This window comes from Micropterus dolomieu, linkage group LG04, assembly GCF_021292245.1.
Source record: "Micropterus dolomieu isolate WLL.071019.BEF.003 ecotype Adirondacks linkage group LG04, ASM2129224v1, whole genome shotgun sequence".
Classification (NCBI taxonomy): domain Eukaryota; kingdom Metazoa; phylum Chordata; class Actinopteri; order Centrarchiformes; family Centrarchidae; genus Micropterus; species Micropterus dolomieu.
The window spans coordinates 25398672-25417505 of record NC_060153.1 but is presented as its reverse complement, the minus strand read 5'-3'; positions in this window follow the sequence as shown (position 1 = coordinate 25417505).

The following is an 18834-nucleotide window of genomic DNA, read 5'->3' as shown; positions in this document are numbered from 1 at the left end:
GCTTTTTATTTCCCTCAATGGAGTCAGCGGCGCTGACCTTTAACTCTATCCCCCCCCCCCCCCCCCCCCCCAAGGCTAGGCTTACCCTTTGACAGAGGATCAGCGGTAATGTTGCTCTTCAGCCTAACACTCAGCGCAGACAACAGTAACATGAGCCGTGTGTTGAGGAGCTGATCTTGCACCTGTCTTGTAATATCCCGCTCAATAAAGAGTCTTAATATCGCGTTGGCTGATGTGCCTTTAATTCTGTTTGTGTCTTGCTGTCTTCCCCACGGGGCCAAAAAGCAGCTTTTCTCCCGCAAGCGTTGCGAGGAAGGTAATTTAATGACTAGACATTTTTACAATTAGCAATAACATTTTATGTATTGCTGTTTATTTTTATTTGCCATATAACTTTCAATAATTATATGATTAACTCTCTATATAGCTACAGGAAAAACCCACCTGGGTGTGTCTTCGTGTACATATAGCCAATGTATTTTAGAGCTTCTGTACAAATATATCCTTAAGAAACAAAGTCAATAAATGTGAAACAATATAGCCAAATGACAAAGTATTTTAGGCTATAGCTGATAATAATTGACAAACAATCCCAAGATCACGGTGTTGTCTACCATAATTGAGGACAATCTTGGGAATAAATATCACAACAGTACATGTTCATTTTCTGCAAAATTATAGCTTTTCTGATTTATTGTTAGCAGATAATATAATGTAGAAGTTGGCTAAAATTTATAAAAACCAATGGTCTAGACCTGCTCCCGCTGTACATGCAGGGAGATAACTTTTGTTATGAATTGATTGTATAAATAATAAACTTTTCCATATGGTAGGTATATAAATAAACACCTCCTGATCATATGATGATATCTTTGCTCAGTAAGAAGAGTTGGCACAGAGCAAAATTGATGCGATAGGCTATAAAATACATTCACTAACAGTCATGTTTCTTTCTTCAGCACACAGCATCATCATCATTCTACTACATTTCTCAATTATCACCAGATTTGGATCCTTCCTTAGTAAAGTACAAAAGTATTATCAACAAAATGTTGTTAAACTATCAAAAGAAAAAGTGCTCATTCTACAGACAAGTGGCTCCTGGGACTAATATAAGATTACATAACATAATTGATTTAATAAGTACATTAGTAATAAAGCATCAACTTTAGTCCAGCAGGTACTGTTGTACCTGGTGGAGGTGGAGCTAGTTTTAACTGCTTTAAATACAGTCCAGTAGTTGAGTCCAGTGACTCCCAACTTAGGGGTCAGGCACCCTCCAAAGGGTCACAAGATGAATCTGGGGGGTCATGAAATGATTTATGGTAGAGGAATAAATAAAAAGAGTTCCACAACGCAAATGTGTATTAATTTTTTTGGACTTTTTACTAATCTTTGCTGTTTTTGTGCAATGGTGGAGGTTTTTCTCTCTTTAGGCCTCTTTGGGACAATAAATTAAACCACGTGAGTAGTTTAGAGGGGAAATGTCTTTAATCTCTGGTAACAGTGTCTTATATAGGCTGGTGTTTTCGATTGAAAATATCAGTCTTTAAAGTAACTAGCTATAGCTGTCAGATGAGTGTTGTGGAGTAAAAAGTAGCCTACCATATTTCGCTCTGAAATGTAATGGATTAAAAGTATAAGTAGCATAAAACGGAAATACTCAAGTACAAATACTTTAAAATTGTATATAAGTACAGCACTTTATGTGCAGGTACTTTCCAACACCGTTTATCACCATCATCACTATTATGTTTACTTCCATAAAGCTGTACGCAAGCTTGTGTTTTATGTAGCTCTTTATGGTGTTTCTTTAAAAAGAAAGATATGTTTGCGTGCGCTAAACTCTACATTAGATCAGGTTTCTATGTGTACACCAGGCCGTCTGAACGATGTGGCACCCTAGCCAGCACCCCCTGCTCTGGGGCCCGACAGCCCAGACCCAGAGGCCCCTCTCTCACTTTTCTCTATCGTCTCTCTCATCCTCCTCTGATCCTTATCCAGCCTGGCATGCCCTTTGCTTTATATGGCCCGCTGGCCTGCTCCATAGCCACGGGGCCCCCTCCATGCCACCACAGCTCTGAAATATGGTTTCACCACACAAAATCACATCATCGGCATGTGCTGCAGGAGACAGCTGCATCAAATTGAGCGTGTTTCTCCAGTTGGCGGCAGTAAGTGTTTTCCAGCCCTTGGTGCAGCCAGGCCTGTAAGCGGCGAAACACTGTGTTACAGTTTATTATCATCCAAGAGAAAAACAGAAGTCATCTGTGGGGTGGCGGTGAGGCTAAATTGCATGGTTTCGTAAAGCAAATTGACTGAACATAACACACATTGTATGCTTAGAATTTTTTTTACAATAACAACATAAAACACTTTCCAGTACTCTTGTTGGCAGCCACAATCAGTACCATTAAATTCTTTTCAGATACAGATGATCTTTTATTTAAAAAAACAAGAAGTGAAAATAGTGTATTTTAAGTACATTTCTGATGACAGTATTTTATTTGAAAAACATTACATTCTTGCTTCAAATAACGCAGACATTTGATATCTACAGTCTCCTGTTTTTAATTGTGAAATTACTCTGGTCTGATCATGGTTTTATAACAGCCATTACTCCTTTAAGTGTGATATTAATGGCTCTGGAGTCTGCCACTCTCAGTAAGGGTTTACAGTCAATGAAAGTGGCGACAGTTTGACCTAGTTCATAACACTGGAGGCAGTGGGACAGGCAGGCAGAGACAGGAAGGCATGTATCTCCTCTGGGGCAATTCACAGCTCTCTTTACATTAAGACTTCTTCATAGTGACTCAGTGAAGTATAGTGACCTCAGCTGACTTGTATTTGAGGCACACACTGACACAGATATATGAATATAAAAATACAGTAAACACAGACATTTATATTATATATATATATATATATATATATATATATTTCTTTACTTCTGCCATGAGAGTATTGGGGCACAAACAAATAAAATGCACCGAAGCATTAATGAAGCTGGCAAAATTGCACCACTGAGACCTACATTCACACAGATCAGAGAGCTACTACCTATTAATGGTCACTTGTCTTGGGGGCCCTCTGATGGTTAACAGAGTGCAATGCACCTTAGGTTCATATGTGACATCAATTTCCAATAGTGATCTATTATCGGAGCAGTTTTGCAGAAACCAGAAAGCAGCCAGCAGTTATTTCAGACGTTCAGTTGTTACTTTCAGACAACATTCTGCTGGCAAGCTGACTGCATGTTGGAAACTGAGCAAAGCAGATCATGTCACTCATTCAGAATGTAATAAAAGCCAAATTGGATTCTCTATCTCTGTGTAAACATAACAAAATGTGATTGTCCACTTTGTAAATATTTACTTTTTCAGCCTGTTTGACCAAAGAATGAAGAAATCTTTTCATCTGTTCCCACTAAATAGGATCTTGCAGTATTTAAGTATTCAGCATTCTAACAAAATCTCCTTGCATACTTGCTTTCCTTAACTGGCAAGCCAGCTTATCCAGACCGTGCTAGCTCTGGCATTAATAATTAACTGTACATAATAAGTTGATGCTGCAGAGTTTGTTCTCATTGATAGTATTAGCCGAGGTGAGCATTCTTGGCCAGACTTTGTGACGCCAGCAGACCAGCATAAAGTGGGCTTTAATTGCCCATAATCTCTGTCGTTCTCTTTCCTCTCAGTGCAAGTCAACAGCATACAGCCTATGAATGCCAGACCTTAGCAAGGCATTTTTAGCTCCATATCAGCTCAAGCCGCACAATGAGGAATGCTTGAAAGAGATTTTTGAGGGGTTTCAGGGGGTTTAGGGATTTTTACTCCCAACTCAGGACATTCATATTCACGTTGTATCCAAAAGCACTTTACACAAGTGCCTTACACCTCGGGCTCATTGTTCTCTTTCATAAGATAAACGTTTTACTAAATGTTCTTGGAAACAAACACAAAGAAACAACCGAAATGCTTACAATGCCACTTTCCTTTCACATGTTCGCCCTGCCTTTGATGTGCATGTTTATCTATTTCACTATTAAGAATGCATTCAGAGCCTGCTTCAACCTAGTTTCTTGATCTTTCTGCCTCATGGATTTGTGTCAGTGGGACACTCATTTGAAGAATAGTTTGTTTTATACATGGTACAATACCTCTAATTTTAACATCTAAAAATTGGAAAGGTCAGACCTTTTTTATCTCCGGGCAAATGTTCACATCCAAGGATTAGAACCACAGGTCCTTTTATTCCCCACAGATTGGATTACATTGATAGGCAATGACATCAGCACATCACATCAAATGATCTCCAAATGGGTTTTATGGGAAGGAAATGGCTGCTGCACCTGACTCACTGCAGAATTCTGATTTGTGCAGTAAAGAGTCAAACTTCTTCCTTGCACTGTCTGACAAAACTGATGAAGCGTTTAAAAATTCTGCAGCACACAGTAACATATTACCAATGCATATCAATAGCAAAATGAGTAAGATGAAGCAGACTGATCTAATATTAATACCACTTACTCACTTAATGGAATATTGTTAAACCTATCATAATTATTTTACATTCGTGCATGTGCAAGTTAAGCACTTTATCAAACATTTGGCTGTGGTTTAAATTCTGTTTACATAAAAACCTGTCAGGTTAAATGAAAATAAATGAATATAAAAATGTCCAAATTAAGGAATATCATCTGGTATCAAAAATCCAGTGGAAATTATAAACCTGCAGTATTTGTTTTTTCATAAAAAGACCCTATTAATACAATCAATATCAGCTTATTGTCACTGTAGGCTTATTGAATTTATTACCAAAACAAATAACAAAAAAAAGGTCTATAAAAAGGTGGTGAAGTTTTAACATGAGTCAGGCGAGTTCTGCTCCATCCCAACCCGACGACACCACCACTGCCAATTTCTCCACTTATAAGGCCATATGTGTCCGAAGGATTTCTAACGGGAATGTCCGTTTGTTTAACCTCTTTACGGTACGTTAACCCCTGTCAGGATGTACTCGTCAGCCCAGTACAAAGGGGCTGAAAAGCGGGGACCTTTCCCCCTCGGCAGACCCTGTGCTCAAATCCAGGCCTCCGTTCCTGAAAAGTTCCCAGTCCCTTTCGAGAGACTGCCTTAAAATAAGGGCAACGAAAAGCAAAGGGAAAATAATGAATAATTAAAAATGGTCACCACAAACTTACTTTTAAGTATCAGAGCTGTTTATTTCCTTTGGTATTTCAAATTCATATTTTCTTTAGTGACAATGCAAATGAGTTGATATGAACTGAAATGTCTAAAACGAAAGTGAATCTCGAGAATTTCCTCTCTCTGTCTTTCTCTCTCTCTGTCTATTGCCTGTGTGGAAGGACATGCTAATGCCTCCTAAGTGAGGTGTAATATTTCTTCATAATTTCATACCATACTTGAAAACAGGCGGTGGGGGACTTGTTAATCTTCCGTAATAAGCTTATGGCAAAATAGATCCGTGTGCGTAAGGAGCAAAGACCTGCCCATATAGTGTTCAATCAGACTTTGAATAAGAAAGCTGGTCACATGGCAGATAGAAAAAGAGAACTCGAGTTACACTATCAGGTGTTCTATCAGACTGTATTTTAGCGCAAGTCACCATATAGGCCAACTGCTTTGAACACATTTTTTGGAAAGTGGTCTAATCCTGTTAGAGTTCTGTTAATTGTCCTGTATTGCTCTGAAATCTCTCTCACTGGACGACTGAAACTAATTTACAGCTGGAAAATATCACCAGGCTACTGGTAGGCCTACTTTCTAAGTCCAAAGAACCTGGGAGTTGCGGTCCTTCTCCATGAAGTGTTTACAGTAGCCTAATTGAGGCCAATGTCGTGGTTAGTTTGTTTTTTTGCCCTCGTTTAATCCACATACCAAAAGGCTATCAGCTTGCGGTTTTGAATGAATCCTCATAAAAAAGAAAAACGATTGGTGTTGTTTCCCACACTCAAACTTTAATGACCTCCTGTTAGCCAATTAGCCATTCGTTAGAAATCAGATTAGCGGCATATTAGGTTGACCACAATTACAAATTTCCTCATTTAGTTTAAACCATAAAAAAAGTCGGGTCCATTAAGGCAGATCATGTGATTTCCCCAATCTGTCAAGGCTATTTTTTCAGTCTCGTGCCCTAGAGCAGCTTGCAGTATTTCACCTGGTGGTATGTTTAACAATTGTACTAAATGGGGTTTAGTATAGGAATTGGAGGTACTTCAGCTATAAAAGGGTCCGCGAACCAATAGACCGTCTCTCTCTGCACTCCTCTCATGCTCAGATGAGCGCCTATCACATTTAACGATCGCGTGAGAAAGAAGAGTAGGGCACCAGAAGCGCACAGAGAGGATAAGGGGTCGAGCGCGCGAGCTACGCCCGCTCCGCGCTCTGGGATTCAATTAGCTCGAGCGGAGTAAATAAGGATGGTGGGAGAGGCTGTCAGGTGATTACCACACTGTTTAAATAACTTCCTTTATCAAAGAGAGTTCTAGTCCACTGTACCTTTGCCGCTTTGTGCAACCTCACACGGCCACATGCAGGTAAAATAATAGACCGTCTGTGTCTCACTACTGAATGTGCATCAGCAGAGTCTGACAATTCACTGAATTGTTAATTGTGTGACACCTAGTTATCAAAGAGAAGCATATTTGTAATTTCTTGTAACTCATTGGAAAACGTGCGTTTTACCGGGCCGGTTGAGGATTTGTTTCATTAACACATAGCCTAGTATCTAAAATTTGCAACAAAAATTCGATAGTATTTCTGTTTGTCAGATGTGATGTTGCTAAAGCAAACAAATTAGATGATTACCTTCTTACTCTCTTCTTCTAACATGGTCACCTTCTATACATTTGGAATGGATTTTTTTTCATGCAAAAAACATGGAATGCATGCGTTTTCACATTTTCTACTGTGCTGTGTGCAGTGATTACATGTATGTCCCCCTCTCTTGTTTGGCACTGTCAGTGCTGTCAATTGTTTATGTGTTTCTTTCTATTTGACTTGGCTTAATTTTATTTGAGTCGAACTTTTGCTGCAGACGCTGTCGAGGTCCAAGCTAAATTAAACACAGGAGGAAGCTCTTAATAACTAAGTATGTTAAGCAGTAACTCCCAAAAGAGTTTTACTCTGGTGAATGTGTCTATGTAGCCTACAGTGTGAACATGATGATGGCCTGTGTCTTAATGAAACAATATTCTCAGGTGTTTTGCTTATTTGTTTATTTGGATATAAAAAAGAAAATAAATTGCTAAATTTATAAATTAAGAAAGAGTGGCAAGTCAATTTCTGGTCTACTCTGCATCATTATTGAGACAGTAATATCTTGTACTTAACCTGTTTTATGTTTTAGGTAAAAGCATGTTAAGTCAACTTGAAGTATTATTATTAGATTTTTAAAATATCTACAATCAAGGGTGTCACTTTGTGTTGAAAAGTGGTGGGGTCATAAGGGCTCAGATTAGGGGCGTGATGATACATTTGGGTCATGAGACGTGACGATGCGCGACAACACAAGAAGATTTTTAGCACTATATAGATTATATGTTTGATGTTGAAATATATATGCCAGGGTTCTGTGGGTCCTCCCCCAGGAGATTTTCTCTTCTGCTTCAATTTACGGTGGAAATGTCTTTTTTAATATGAGGGAAAACTATATTGCATGTTTTCTTATTGTGCAAATAAACCTTTCTCAAATCATTTCCATTTGCTAGTTAACATTTCTTGGTGCAAGTTATTTTTCAGAACATTTTTAACAAATGCTTACAGTGATGTGGACAAAATCAGCCATTTCAAAATGTGGTGGGGACATGTCCCCAGCGTCCCCAGTGTAATTGACACTGTCTACAATGTCTACAATGATCTTGTATGTTTGATGTTAAAATTTAAGATTTCACTTATGACTATAGACTTAATGTTGGTGTCTTAGGCAAACAAACCATAAGAAAGGTATTTCTCCTATGAACACCCCCCCCCCCCCACACACACACACACTTTACTTTCACCATCCTTGTTCTTTTGAAGCATTCTTGGGGTATGTAAGAGCAACATAATGGCAAAATGATTATTAACTTGCATTCCTTTACTTTACTATTATAGAGTAAATATGGAGTCCAGGTAGCACTGACATGCAGAGAGGATCAAAGAAAATACAGATTTCAAAGTCTCAGATATTAAAGAAGGCAGCAGAAGAGGAGAAACAAGGCAGAGTCGACGAAAAGAGTGAAGAAAAGGCAGGGCAGCTAACCTAACCTGAAGTGACATAAAAGAGTAAAGAGCCTGTGTGTGCGCATGCATGTATATGTATAAGTCTGTGTGTGTGTGTGTGTGTGTGGATAGATGTCTGAGTGCACATGTGTGCACGTGCGTTAGTGAGACACCAGGCTGCGCTCTGTTTTCTTCAGTCTTGTCACGCAACGTTCCTCAAAGCCCCACCCTTCTTCCTCTCCTATACTTCCTGAGTGTTCTTCCTACCAACCAACGCACACACACTCACACATTCACACACGCGCATCTGAGAAATGGCCTATTTTCAATGACTCTCAGACTAAAGTGATTATGGTTTAGTCTCCATACTCATAGTTTGCAAGTGTGTGTTTGGGCCCTTTAATGTGGTGTCAGTGAATTAATGAACACAGAGATTACCTTAATCTGACCCTCCCCCTCCTGGGCTAAATCGCCCATGTGGGCACTCAATACCGTTGATGTAAGAAGATACGATGCCCCTAACCTCTGTTACAATGGGGGTATTTGCAGTATGGATCGCCAGTGAGATGCAAAATGACAGGACTCTGAAATCAAGGGCTGCGTCAGTCTGATCGAGTGTCAGCAGTGAAAAGCTGTCTCTTATTTCTGATGAAACATTTGGACCAATTCTGAGGACACCAGTTTCCGTTTTGTTGGTGAATTAGTAACTCCATACATGACATTTTAGATTAAAGTGTTAAAGAAATTTAATGGTTTATATATAAATGTATTATCCTTTTTATATCTGGAAAAAAAGGAAAGCCATTAGTTAATTCTTCAAGAATCTAAATTAAAGTGTTTTCTAATATATCACGCCTGAGAATCTTCACATGCAGTATACCTACCTTTATCTGATAACACTGAAAATATGTTGAAACAGTTTAGACAAAAACACATTGCCTCTGCTCAGATAATTAACTCAGTGGTAGTAACTTAAAAAAGGCTTGTTTTTTTGTTTTGTTTTTGTTTTTTTAAACAATAAAATTACTAATAAAAAACTAATGATTTTAAAACACATTTTCAACTATAAACAACAGAAAATAATGAAACTGTATTCTGTTAAACAAATACCTATTATTATTGCTAAAATCTCAATTATATTATTTGCTTTGATATTTCAAACAATATCAGATTATTTGACTGACATTTTCTTTCTTTGAATACTTACTGAAGAAATATTTTGTCTGTTCATTCTCTTCAGTTGCTATCAGTTGTCAGTTTTAGTTATCTTTTTTCCCTTGCTCACAGTGACAAATTACTGTAAAACAAAGAAAAGGTATTACATGTTATGAATCAAAATAATAATTTAGAATAATTGTCTTTGTTGATAATCCGTGATCATGGGTGTATTATTTTATTTTATGCAATTGTGTAAAAAAAAGAAGAAAAAAAAGATGCACAATTTGAATGCCAAAGATGACACAGTTGTGTTGAAAGACTGATCTGTCACTAATATTAAAATGATGTTGCACTATTTAAAAAATTTTGTCAAGGCAGTTTTAGCTTGCAAGTGCTTTTAGCACAAATAATACATTTTGTTTAAACCACTAAAACCACCATTGGAACAGCAATTTCGATTTCATTCACCTCTCACCCTTTGTGTTTTCATGTATTATCCCAATGCTTCTCAGTGCTGACGTTTTCTCAACAGTTAAACAGAGTAATAAGCGAAGAATATTGCACTTCCACAAGAGCATACATTTCGCAGGGTAACATGGGTTGTGTGTGTGTCTGTGTGTGTGTGTGAGGCATGATTAGATACATAGAGGCCTACTGCAGAGTTCTTCCCGGAGTATTCTGGCTGATGATTGGATGAAGCTACACAGTTTCCTCTCTCTCCACAGGTCCCTGGCCTTTGTCAAGGCCCATACTGTCAGAAACAATTTGCACATACCCAGTCAAGAGCACGCACACACATGCCCACTCTGAAGTCACACTTTGGTACTCTCAATTCTGACTACGCTGCAATCAAACTGTTTGAAAGTTGAGTATCTGATGCAAATGGCCATTAGACTTTGATGAAAATACCAAGTAATAACCACAAAGGTATTTCTAAACTTGAATTTATTCACTTTTCCCTTTCATCTTTATGGCACTGTTCACACATGCAGGCATGCACACAAACACAGCATCACCAAGTGGCACCAAAGCACACGTTTGCATTAGATCCCTCTGAAGCTGACACCCACCTTATCTTCTCGGCCCACAGCTAACTCTGCTGTCACTCATCCTCTTCTTGTGTGATCATGTAATGTAATTTCCCTAGTGTGACCAGAAACCATGAACAACTATTGAAATAGGCCTAACCATGTGTCCAAACATATAGTGCCTTTAAAGACCGATCTGCTTTCTGTGCTGGATGCTGTTGATTGTGTTAATTAATGTTCATTCTGGTTTGTTGTGATTCTTATTAAAACATATGTTACAGCATGTGTGTTTATTGTGAATTCTGACCATAAGATGGCACTAGAGTCAAACTAAACAGCCTTGAAATAAAAACCTGCTGCCCCTCTCAATTCTTTTCAGTGGTTGTCATGGCAACAGGTATGCTTTTCTGCTCCTCCTGAAGGGTTTTACTTTCCTAATTCCTTCTCTCTACCTGTCTGGGGAGGCTAATGGCTTAAGCACCACTTAGAGAAAATCACTCTGTCCCTTAAATTGAGAATATGGAGCATTGACTTCTGTTAAACGATTCAGATGTTAACATGCTTTTTCTAGAAATATCATGATTTACTAGATTTGACTAACACAGAATTGTTTTTACTGAGACTCAGTGAATAGCCTTATTTTGTCATCTTTGACTGTCTCTGACGCTGCCAAACATAACCACTTTGTCTTCTCTGAAATATTTAATGATTAATAAGAACTTGAGTAATAGTTAATCTAAGTAATGATAATGTGAGGTTAAAATTATTCCACAACAAATAGCAGCAACCCCATTAAAGTCATAATTACTTATGTGATTTAAGTCGGTGGTTCCCAGTCCCACAGTACATCTGAATTTCATTCTAGCCAATTGATAGGGACTGTTTTAAACTGTTAACAGACAAATGGTGTGGTGCAGGGTAAGGTTCGAAAACACGCAGACAGCGATGAGGTAGACGAGAACAGCTTGAATGCTTAGAAAAATGCTCACTATACAGAAAGGCTAATGAGGAGGGGCTGGGGAGGAAAGGTCTCCTGAGCCGATGAGGTGATGGGGAACGGGTGTGTAGAGCAGGGAGACGCAGTGATGGTGTGGGTGGACAGGTGAGGTATGAATGGCTCTGAAAAACAAACACAGACAAGGTAGATACAGAGGAGGAGAAAGAGGAAGGTGGTGCTGATGTGGCCATGCCAGGAAGCCCTCAGAATGTCATTGGACCAATTTGGGCAATGTGAGTTATATGCAAAGACTGCCCTTGTTTAGTAACTATGTCTGTGGTGCTCTTGACCAAGGCACTTTACTTCCAAGGTGTCCTGATGCAAAGTGGGCTGGCATGCGGATGTTTTATTACTAACCAGTTTTGAATATAAATAACAATCCAGCAGCTCAGAAACTAATTTTCATTCTCATTTTCAGCCTTCAGGAGGACTATTATTAGATTATTAGATTTCTACCGCGTACGTCAGCAAACCAAAAGAGTGATGCAAGCCGTGTCTTTGTTCATTAATGGCCCTCCAAAAAGCAGACAGGGTTATTAAGCTACCAATATGCCCCTTTCGGACAACGGATTGGGGGGGGGGGGTTAGTGTGTGACCATTTCTTTAACTTTCCAAATCCGACATTCACACCCACTTCATGCTGTCATTGGTCTTCTGTGAGGAGGTGAGAAGGCAGCCAGGGATTGCACCTAAACAACAATTTCACAATTAAGTGAAACACTATGAATGTCTTACGGGAGTGACGGTCTGAAAAAGTGTGCCATTCACCGATATTGCTATGTGCCCTGTCCTCACTTTGTTTTTCACCCTGTCTACCAGTGTGGCTGCTCAGAACAACACTTTTGATTTCTGAGGTGATCAGACAACATGTCGTACAAACTCATTCTGTATGAGCATAATCTGATCCTTAAGTTATCAGTTTGCTTCAGACAAAGCACTTATGGGATCATTGGACTGTGTCTGAGACCACCTCCCTTGTATACCTTTCTGAAGTTAGAGTTGAGGCAGCTGTGTTCATTTGTACAATTCTTTGTGTCTCCCCTTGACTATGACAGCAGACTTTTCATCCTAAATGTGGCCATTTGAAACCAAACAAACCCTTTTTGCCTGGGAACATGTTCATTTGAAGCATACTGAACCCTTTAATCTAGTCCTCTTATCTTTAACAACACCAGTAATCCTTTCCAGTTAGACTATTAATAAAATTGTAAAAAAAACTGCAAAACACTGGAGGATTGCTCAAAAGATTATTCTGTAATATGAATAATATTTTGTATTCAGTGTCCTCATACTGCATCCGCAATTATGTCCAATCTGCCGTGGTGAGACACTGAAATAGATATCACCATTTACCGTTTACCGCAGATGTGTGCATGTGTGTGTTTGTGTGTGAGGAACATTAAGGAAGAATGCCTGTTTATGTTTATCTTTTTGCAACAGTTGCAGAAAGAAGGAAATGTAATTTCTCATAATTTCTTCTCATCCTTTACCAACTCACTAAATTTCCCTTTCCATCAGGGCTGTGAATGATTTAAGACCTGGGATATTTCAGTCATATTAAGATGATTTAGAAATGGGCCAAATGTCAAATGGTAGAGCGTTAGACTGACTGCCCCAGACTAAGTCAGCAGACAGGCTATTTGTCAATGTCTATCTGCTGGACATAGAAATTTAACTACAGAGCTAATAAAGGTGGTCACACACATGGGCAGGGTAATATCAACAGCCTGGATGTGTGTGTGTGTGTGTGTGAACAAACATCCACAGGCACTCATCTGCTTTCTTGCCCTACCCTCGCTTCTTCTCCTCGTCCTAATTTCCCTCCTCACTTGCACCACATAGCTCAGAGTTAGTGGTGTGTAATTTGAACAGTATGTGAAGGTCAACGGAGATACTGTACATCTACAGCATGAGAGATTTGAGTCAGTATTCAATTAAAAGACCCAGATCCTGAAGAACTTTGTGAGACTGATATTTTAAGTGTTCCCTCAGATGCTTGAGAGATTGATTTACGGTTAGCACCTGGGATTTTTCATTCTTCTTACAGTTGTGATGGTTATTTAAAGGCTTTGGTCCTCTGGTGTTTGATCTAATTTCATTTGCATATAGAGCGTGGCAGATGTGGAGTGTTGGAGTGTGTGTAGATGAGTTTTGTTATCCACAGAGAGGGGTTTGGTGAGAGGGAGATTTGTATAACCTACATGTTGTTGTTTACAGTGTTAAAATCAGTCATTTTTGAGGTCATAGTGTGTGTTGGATTTGGACTGCATTAACTTGAGAGGTGTTTCTGGATGGTGAGTGTATTTCTTGAATTTCACAGCAGCAGTATTCTTTTTACAGTACCTACATTACCTGTTATTCATTAAAGGCACCCTGTGGTAATTTTCTTGTAAACAAAAAATGTTTGTTTACTCATGAAATCGTATCGTGTGTATCGTTGAGGTCTGACAAATGTGTTGCATGCATTTCCTTCCTCAGAAAACATTTGCAAAGCTGACTTTTAAAGTATTTTAAAGTTTGTGCACGCATGCATGCACATCCACACAGACTCATCGCCTTTGTATTCCATGTTTTATTACACCATTGTCTTCCTGTCTCCAACCAGCCAACTTGATATTCTCAGGTTGTGTTACTTGATCACAAGACTTCTCCTCTCTAGAAGCAGGAATAGTTCACCCGGCAGTCTGCCAGCTTCTATTGGCCTTCAAAAATTTCCCCCCAGTGTTGCTCATTCCAGCTGTGTTGACAGTGACTTCCATGTAGCCTGTCCAGAGTGATTTAGCGAGGGCTGCAGAAGAGCCTCCTACATTTTGTCACTTTGAAGCATCTCTTATTTAACACAGGGCTGATAATAGGCTTCAATCCCAGTGAGCTTTAAAAGCTGGTTTCTGTGCCACTAGTAGTTAAACAAGAAACTTAAATGAATTGTTCAACATTTTGAGAAGTACGCTTGTTTGCCTTCCTTTGAAAAGTGAGATGAGAATATGGATAGCAATGTCATATGTTTTGAACCCGTACATACACCAGAATGTAAAGTCAACGGTTTTATGGAGAGTGACATTTTGGAGCTGTTTCTTGAAGAACAGTAGTTTAGCCATTTGTTTGTCCCAGTACTTCTGTGCAGTGTCTCCAGCCAAAGCGTTGGTTTCCAGATATTCTCGGTGAGCACAGGTTTTGCTTTTGGTCTTTGTACAGACTCAACGGTACCACACCTGGCAACCCCACTGTTGCATATCCTCTTTTCACCCTGTGTGTGGAACACTTCATTTTAGCTATGGAGTGATGCATCTCATCTCTTCAAGATCTTTGTTGGGAGTTGCACATGCGCAGTTCCTGGACTACTAGCCAATCAGAAGCAGTTTAGGGAGGGTCATAAAAATGGCTTAGGTTCAGCTTACATGTTGCCCTTACCTGCACAAAAAAGGTATATAACTCAATAAAGGCCAAAAAGCATAATATGAACTCTTTAATTAGATACAATGTGTTAATTAGACAGCTTTAGAGCTGTTTTCATCTACCTACAGTCTTTATGCTAGGCTAGGGTAAACATGGCTCCTGGTTCCAGCTCCATACTCAAAGGAAAACTACTGTTAATTACAACATGCATTGTAATTTCATTTATTCGGCCATCGGTTCTATTGGTTATGATATGATTTTACTCAAGTAGGCCTGCAGGGACAACAACTTGAAGCATTTAGATAGCTCATGTTTCTTACCTCTTACTACTTTTAGCAACAATTACGTTGGTGAGTACAATGTTATTTTAACTGATAGAACCAATGTCCTGAGCTTTCAAAATAAAAGTTGTAATAAACCCAGTTTTCCTTCAATGCACAGAAATGCGATTGATGTCATCTCACTCAGAAAAAAAAAATCATATTTCATAAACTGGAACTGGGCCACAGCAACACTTTATAACCTTAATTACATAAGCATATCACACTCTGCCCTGCAATCTGTGTTCACCCTGTGAGTTGCATGCTTCCACCCGAGCTGTTCCTCTGCAGCAGTGCGGCGTCAAGGCAGGGCCTCCTGGGAGCTAAGACACAACTGAAGATGAGATGAGATGAGGCGAGTCTCTAAATTTAGTTGCCCGTTTGTCTGAGTTCGTGGAAGTATAAAAAACACAGATCTTCCCAAATGCATACCAAGGCAAAACTCACGAAACCCCCACACCTATTCATACGGTAAACATTACAGATTTTGTTTCAAACGTGTATCCTGAAGGCTCAGCGCACACAGACACACACACACACACACACACACACACACAGTTTCCACAAAGGAGCAGCAGGCTCAGTTAGTCTCTGAGAGTTTTCAATGTTGTGTGTTGGCTCTTACCTCTGAGTTCCTGCAAATCTCTGTTGGAACACAACAGTTGTTTTGTGAGGCATTGGAGATTAAACAACGGCAGCTATCCCGGTTAATTAGGTTGCTAGGGCTTTACTGTCACCAGGCCCGGGTTGATAAATGAAGTTAGCAAGGAGGCTGCTGTCCCTCCAGTGACACTCTGAAGGAGATTATCATTGACGCTCTCATTTCTATTCAGCCCACAGGACGATGGACGATACATGAGACACATAGAAACACGCATATCTGGAACATATTTGTCTTTATTTTGTCTGAATTTAGAGATATCCAATCTCTAGTCCCTTTTCAGGATTTACATCTTGAAGTCTCCAACCATTCAACATTTCTGAAATTCCTATATGATTGGTGTACATTTACCATAATTAATAAAGACTGCATGTCCCCAACCTTTTGTACATCACTGCATTGTAACAGCTGTCTACAGGACCTTATCCTGCATTACAAACAAACTCTCATTTTTTCTTTTCTACTTTTCACACATTCAAACTCACAACAGTCAATTCATGTCTAGACTGGCTGTCAGCCAAAATGACAGCCCACTGTAAGGTATTTTGTTTTCCAGCACCGAACCAAGATGTTTTTCTTTTCTTTTTCCTTTTTATTAGAAACACAGACATTGTAGTTTGTGTACCTGTGAAAACTTTAGGGGTCATGGTGGTTTGTTAAATAACAAGAAAATTTATAACAGGTTTGAACAAAGCAATGTGCTGTGTGGCATAATTAATCAAAAAGCAATAGCTGACACTTTCATCCCCAGTGATGTTCAGTGTTGTACTGTCAAGTGTGTATAGCAGGTAGAACTGACACAGATCAATATTTATATCTCTGTCACTGTCAAGCTCCACTCTCACTTTCAGTCAACCTCCTGGAGCTTCAATCTTTGATTCATACAGATGCACTTCTCTCACTCCATCTGCTCTCTCGTTCCTGTAGTCAGACCACTAGTGTTGAATGATTCATTATATCCTGCTGCCCGATAAGACAAACCAGTTGTAGTTTGTGAGAGAGAGTTTAAAAAAAAAGGAAAGAGAGCACCACTTGCTCTACATTGTCTTTGCAGAAAAAACAACAGTGAATCCATTGTTGAACATAACTTTACAAACTGGTGCTCCAACTTTGCCAATATCCATATTTTTTTTTAATTTGGTGGAAAGAAGGGCCAATTCAAATCCTTCTCTCTGTGTGGTGGACACGTTTAAACTGAATACAGAAAGTGGGAAGTGATAACTCTGTAGAGCCTGAGAAAACATGATACTGGGTTTCTAATCTAGGCTTGCTGAGATGGAGATGGAGAGTCTGAAAATACTTTATTTACCACGAAAACACTGCATGATAAAACACTTTGCCACACACCCCTCATTCTTTTTTTTCTCCATTTTTATTTCTCACAGCTTGCTAGATAACATATTGGCAGGTGCCTGTTGCCATAGTTACATCACACATGGACATGCCTTGCTTTAGCCATTTGAGGCATGATGCATATGTCATGGTTGAACAAACAGAAAAGCAGAGGGTGAGAAGGTGATAAATAAAAAAAAATATATGTATATTATTTATGTATGTGGTGGGTTAATAGAGGCTTGTTTACCTTTAAGCCTATGGAGAAGCTTGTTTTCGTATTTGGATCTTTTCTGATGGAGCACTAGAGGTCTTTATAATGCATTTTTCCTGTGGTGGTGAACAGTAGAAGTGCGAGACAGGGAGTTGGAGAAGTGACTGTCAGACGGGGATGCGTGGGCGGTTGGCTTGATTTAAGAAAAACACCCCTTTTTGATTGAAAGCTTGAGAGTGGCTGAGAGACTGATGTATGTGCTCATCCAGGCATCTTAATTTATTAGCACCTTATTTATCCTCTGAGCGAGATACATGGGCGATTAGTATATCCCTGTAAAAATTAGTTACGGTTATGCTTTCCGGGGTTTGCCAAAGTGCAGACTGTCACTTTCACATTCAGAAACTCCAATGATAGGCTTTGACTCATAATTTAGTCTAATTTATGAGTTCCAAAGGCTGATTCTCCGCCTGTGATTCCCTCTGTGAAACATTTAAAGCACCAGATGGGGAAATAATGAACTTTTCTAGCAGAAAGCAGCTGACAGACTCTTATGAAACCAAGCGCTATTGACTGGAATCTCAATTAAGTGGACCATGACATATTAACAGAAAAATCCCTGGTTGCTTTAAGTGTCAGTGGTCTTTTAGTAAGAAAAATACTCCAAGGAAAGTCAGCTTGTGATCAGCCATTACCTTGAGAACAGATACACCCTTATCGTTACCATGGTGTTGTTACAGTTACCAAATGGAGGTAGACATCTGAGCTAGGTCGTCATCCTGACCAACCAAGGCTGTTGCAAGATTTAATCTTGTCAACATCTTTGAGTGATGGTGGGGGGCTGGTGGGGGGTGGGGTGGGGGGATGGGAAGATGGTAATGAACGTAAAACGGGACAGAAATAGCAGCGCTGGAAGCAATGGAGAAATGGAAGAAACGGAAAGGAAAAGTGCTACAAATAGGATAAGGAGATTGTGTGATTGTGATATTTGAATAAACAGAGGAGAGGAAACTGACAAAGTAAAAGCACAGGACATGACAGGAAAGGAAGCCGGACAAAATGGTAGATGGGGATAAAAAGGCACAAATATCAGAAGATTCAGTTGTGTTAGAGGAATGAGTAGCCTACAGTGCTTACTTAGCTCTCTGCAGTGCGACTGTCTAACCCCGACTACTTTTATCCATCCAAGATCAAAGCACAGAAAAACTTGCAAAAAACCCTGTGGAAGAGATTACACATTACTGTAGAAGTTCTAGGGTTCTCTGAGTGGATGAAGGACTTTTATCTCATTCTAGCCTCATGATGATCTCATGATTATCATTAATATATATAGTACATTTGTGTTATTCAAGCCAAAGAAGCCCCAATAAATATACACATAAATATATATATTTTACACCCAGTGAGCCCCAGTTATCCAAACATTGTTATGAACTAAGCAAGCTATTTGGTTTAAACGTTACCAGACCCAAAGCCACTCGTTCAGTGATTAAAGTAAAGAAA